At 44.6% G+C, this 5,563-nt stretch overlaps 1 pseudogene; it reads left to right on the top strand.

The window, feature by feature from the left end:
• The first annotated feature begins 453 nt into the window (after window positions 1-453).
• LOC102744113 (peptidyl-prolyl cis-trans isomerase FKBP8 pseudogene) lies at window positions 454-4,157 on the top strand (annotated as a pseudogene).
• Window positions 4,158-5,563: the final 1,406 nt, after the last annotated feature.

Below are 5,563 nucleotides of genomic sequence, written 5' to 3'. Positions count from 1 at the left end.
GCTCTCTCTCTCTCTGTCAAATAAATAAATAAAATCTTAAAAAAAAAGAAAACATAGTGTTACTGGGATTTTAATTTTATATCAATAGGGTCATAGTGCATGTTTTCTTCTATGTTTGGCTTCATTCAGTCAACATTCTGTAAGTTTTGTCTGTGTTGTTGCATGTGGCTATGACTTGTTTATCTTCACTGATCAATATTATTATTCCATTTTATGATTATATCACCATTTGTTCATCCAATCCATAAGTTTTCTTTTTGAGGGACTAAGGTATTTATTTTGTCCCTTTTTGTTTCTCAGTTTTTCATTGATGGATATTCATGTCATTTCTGGTCCGCAGCCGTTTCTGGTTCTAATGCTTCCACAAGCATTCCTGGGCATGTCTTCTGGTGCATTTGCAGGCATTTCTGTTAGATACAAGCCCGAGAATGGATTTGCTGGGCCATAGGTTATATGGCGCTTCAACTTCACAAAACTTTTCATGAAGTGCTTGTACCAACGTGTACTCTACCCAGCCATATACGAGTGTTTCGCATACTTGGTAATACTTGATATGGTCAGACTTTTTCATTTCAGCAGATGGGGTGCATTTGTAGTAGTATCTCATTTTGTTTTTATCTTGCATTGAATATCCTCTTTTAAAAGTACCCATGTAAGTCCATTGCTCATTTTCCTAATGGATTGTCAGTCTTTTTCTTATTGATTTCTGGAATTAAAAAAAAAATTCTGTGTATTTGACTTTTGTTGGCCTGTCTATTCAGTTTCTTAATGTTATCTTTTGTTGAACAGAATTACTTTAATACAGTTAATTTTATAAAGTTGCATCACGTAAATGACTTCAGACTGAATGCTTTTTAAATCTGATGTTCTGGAAGCAAATAGCTTCATCTTTATGAAATAATGAGGAATATATATATATAGCTAAGGATGAGGATAAACATAAGGTCCACTGGGAACCCATCTGTCTTCAGATATGTTTTCCCAGTTGTTAGCTGGTTGTATCCACATAGATATTCCAGAATACTTAATATTCAATCTGACAAAAGGAGTTTATCTCCATCCCTATTATATCCACCATTCTTTCTCCATCAGTTGTATTGCTTTGCACCAGTGGCCCAGAAACTTCAGTCACCCTGTGTCCTTCCTCTTTCTCTTTCCCCTCCATATTCAGTCAATCATAAATCACGCTTCTCTAGACTTCTATACTTTATGTATTCTTTCTCATCCCTGTAGCAGCCAGGAATGTGCACCTCCCAGATCTCCAGCTGTGTAGGAAGTACAGTTGACTGACAATCCTAGTTGCTTCCCTCCTCGATCCACCAGTGCATTCATGCCAAGGCTATGTTTCCCCCTTATGTGCTACTCCACTCTCCTTTCTTTTTTTGGCATTGTAAAGCAGTGGGAAAATAAAGGTCTTTTAATTTGTATCCTTTTTTATCAATAAGTTTTTTAAATTGAGATATAATTGACATATAACATTAGTTTCAACACAAGGATTCAATATTTGCATACAATGTAAAATGATCACCATAACATGTCTAGCTATCACCCATCACCACACAGAATTATATATTTTTCTTGTTATAAGAACTGTTAAGGGCACCTGGGTGGCTCAGTCGTTAAGCGTCTGCCTTCGGCTCAGGTCATGGTCCCAGGGTCCTGGGATCGAGTCCCACATCGGGGTCCCTGCTCGGCGGGGAGCCTGCTTCTCCCTCTGACCCTCCTCCCTCTCATGCTCTCTGTCTCTCATTCTCTCTCTCTCAAATAAATAAATAAAATCTTTAAAAAAAACCAAAACCGTTAACATCCATTCTCTTAACTATATCAACTCTAATCACCATGTTGTACATTGTATCCCCAAGATTTATTTATTTTATGACTGGAAGCTTTTATCTTTTGACCACCTTCACTCGTTTTGCCCACCCAACTACCAATCTGTTCTCTGTATCTATGAGTTCTATTTTGTTTTGTTTTTAGAGTCCATATATAAGTGAGATCATAAGGTATTTGTCTTTCTCTGTCTGACTTATTTCACTTAGCATAATGCCCTTGAGGTCCATAGGTCCATCTATGGTCTATGTTGTCACAAATGCAAGACTTCATTCTTTTTTATGCCTGAATAATATTCTATTTTATTCTTTCTTTCTTTATCCACTCATCCATCTATGAACACAGGTTGTCTCTACGTCTTGGTCATTGTAAATAATGTTGCAGTGAACATGGGGGTACAGATATCTTTTCAAGTTCATGTTTTCAATTCCTTCAGATAAATACCCAGATGTAGGATTGCTATATTGTATGGTAGTTCTATTTTTAAGTTCTTGAGGAAACTCCATACTGTTTCCTACAGTGGCTGCACCAATGTGCGTCCCCACCAACAGTGTACAATGATTCACTTTTCTCCACATCCTTGCCAACGTTTGTTAGTCCTTGTCTTTTTGGTCATAGCCATTGTAACACCTGTGTGATGAGAGCTCATTGTGGCTTTGATTTGCACTTCCCTGATGACTAGTGATGTTGGGCACCTTTTCACATACCTGTTGGCCATCTGTGTTTTCTTTGGAAACATACCTATTCGGATCCTCTGCTCATTTTTCAATCAGATTTTTTTTGCCCATTGATTTGTAGGGGTTCTTTATATTTTTTTGGGATATGAATTAACCCTTTATTAGATGGCATCCCAACACTTGAGGACTTCAAGGAGCTGGTGAGGGTAGAAGATGCAAAGTGAAGGAGGAGGAAGAGGTGGGGAAGGAGAAGGTAAACCAAGAGGATAAGGAGGACCTGAACCAGCTGCCACCCTTCCAGTTCCTGGGGCATCCCCCACTGGAGGAGGCCCACCAGACCGCAGCAGTAGAGGGAGAGTTCCTGGAGCCTGAGCCCAAGCCCAACTTGGCCTGGAGGAATGCCTGGACATGCAGGGAAATCTGCTATTGAGGAAGAAGACGTTGGTCCCAGGCCTACCCTGCTAGAGCCACCCAGCCAAGGGCCTCGTCCCTGCAAGTGCAGACCTCACTGGAGAACCACACGCAGGTTCAGGAGGAGCCACAGCCAGTGTTAACCTGGGCTATTATAATGTCATCCAGGCCCTGGACCTCAGTGTCCAAGTCATGGATGTGGGAGAGATGCGTATGGTCACTGCTGACTCCATGGACAGCCAAGGCCTCAGACACTGCCCTCTGCAACCTATCCTGTGCCTAGAGATGACCCTGAGGATTGCATGTTTGGGCCTGACCTGGAGATGCTCATAGGCTGGAGCGTGGGGCAACAGCAAACTGGAAGAAGGAGAGGAGCAACATCAACCTACAGGCCAACTTGGTGCTGGCAGCCAACTCTTACGACCTCACCTTCACGGCCATCACCTCCAGTGCCAAAGCAGATGTGATATTTGAGGAAGCAGAATAGCTCCTGCAGCTCAGGGTGAAGTGTATGAAGAGCCTGGGGGCTTCATTGTAGCTGAAGCTGGGCCACTGTAGGCCCCGAGCTCCTGTAGCCTTGTGCTGGAGCACCTGTCTGACAACATCACGGTGCTCTTCCTCAAGGTCAAGGGGCCAGCCGGGCAAGGTGAGTCCAGAGAGGTCATCCCCATCCTGAGGGTGGTCTTAAAGACAGAACGTTCCACACACAGAGTCCTTTGAGCTGGTGAAGCGGCCCACAGCCCAGCAGAGCACGGAGACTGCCCTGTACTGGAAAACGCTGCCCCCCTCCCCAGCCCATTGCCCGTCAAATGTCCTGGCAAGGGTGCCTGATCCAGCCCATGGAAGTGGCCTTGGGGCACTGCAGTCTCCCTGGGAAGTGTGGCTCTCTCTGTGGTCATCGTTTCCAGGAACTAACTGCCCATGTGGCTGCCACGTTCTCCACACCTTGGGCCCCACCCTGTGCTCCTTAACTCCCCTAGGCTCCCTGTCAGCTGCCTTCACACGCCTAGCCCTCTCCTCTGCATCAGGGTAGCAATGTTTGGGGTTTGTGTGGCCCCGGGAGCAGGAGGGATTGAAGCCCTGTAAGGGAAAAGCGAGGCAGGGCCAGGACCTCTTGTCCAGCCCTGAGACAGGGTGGCCCCTCATTCCTCCATACCCAATTCCCATCCCTACCTCCCTAGGTTGGACTCAGTCGGGGCTGGTTTCAGTTTCTCCTTCCCAACAGGCCTTGAGGCAGCCCTTCCCCGCTCCGCCCCCCACTCCCCATCCCAGTATGAGTGCCAAGCAACTCCTAGCCCTTCTGCTACCTCTGACCAGGCTCCCCAACCCCAGCCCACCCCCACCAAATAGTAAAATTAGGCCTCTCCCTCCCTCACACCCCCCCACACAAAATGCAGACACAAAATAGCAAAACGTGGGGCTTCTTTAATAGGCCACTTTGGCTTGGAGTCTCTGTTAGCCTGGCTGAAACTTCCCTCTAACTGTGCTGTAGTCTGAAACTCTTCTTACCCTATCCTCCTCCTTGCCCCCTTTCCCTCACCAGGTCAGATAACAGAACAATCTGCAGGCCCTTCCCACTTTCTCCAGCTTCCTCCCCAGTATGGTTTTTTTGCATGTTTCATCCATCTTGGCATCTGCTTCCCAGGATGCCCTAACTGCTCATTATCCTAATTCTGACCATCATGTTTCATCACCAAGAACTGGTTTTCCTCTTTCTAGTTTTGCCTCCACAAATCCTCTGCCAGGGGCAACCAGAATATTCCATCTGTCTACAGATGGCCTCTGAAAGTATAAACTCTTTACCGAGAACTGTGAGGGCTCTATGATCCCATTCCAGCGTATCCATCTTTCCCATTTACCCCTCTGTGCCTTGTATTTTAGGTACATTGATAATGACATCAATGTCCCCTACTCATTTCCTGTGGGCTTTAGCTAGGGTGGCCTCTTCTGCCTGGGATGCTCTTCCCTCCTCTTCGCCTAGTTGAGACTGCTCATCTGGTTGGCACCTCTCTGGGAGAGCTTCCTGCATCACCTCAAGCTAGATTTAGTGCCCGGACCCCGCCAATCACCCTGTTCCCTACGTGCTTCTAGGTCCTACATGGCTTTGTACCTTTTTTCCCGCCTGAACTATGATCTCCATTGCGGCAGGAGCGGTGCCTTGTTGCAATTCCATAAGCACATGCTTAGCCCAGAGCAGTCATTCAATAAACATTTGTTTTTCAGTTGAAAGTGTTAGACTCTAGTAATTCGTTAATTCACTATCTTTAAAAGCTCTCAGAAGACAAAATAATTGATTAGTTTGTTCAAGGGTTTTGCTATTATGAGAGGACAAGTTGTTTGTACTTTGGAAATTAACAAGACAGAGCAATGACTGCCCAGGGTTTTCTTCCTTTCAGGATTATGGGAACCTCCAGCCACAAGGTCAGCAAAAGAAGAAAAATAATATCAAGTGAGGAGCAATCCATTTTCCTTTGATAACAACATGGGGGAAAAATTAAAATGTTAATACTAATGAAAAAATGGAGGTCGAAATTTTGTGGTGATCTAGTTTACTCATTCAACCCTAAATATTCATATCTGAAGTAAGACTAGTAAATAAATCCAGTCTTTGGAGTTTTTTTTTTTTTAATGCAATAAGGTAAGCA

This window comes from Leptonychotes weddellii, chromosome 1 (genome assembly GCF_054177405.1).
Source record: "Leptonychotes weddellii isolate Sample4059 chromosome 1, ASM5417740v2, whole genome shotgun sequence".
Taxonomy (NCBI): Eukaryota; Metazoa; Chordata; class Mammalia; order Carnivora; family Phocidae; genus Leptonychotes; species Leptonychotes weddellii.
This window is presented reverse-complemented; position numbering and strand designations above follow the sequence as displayed.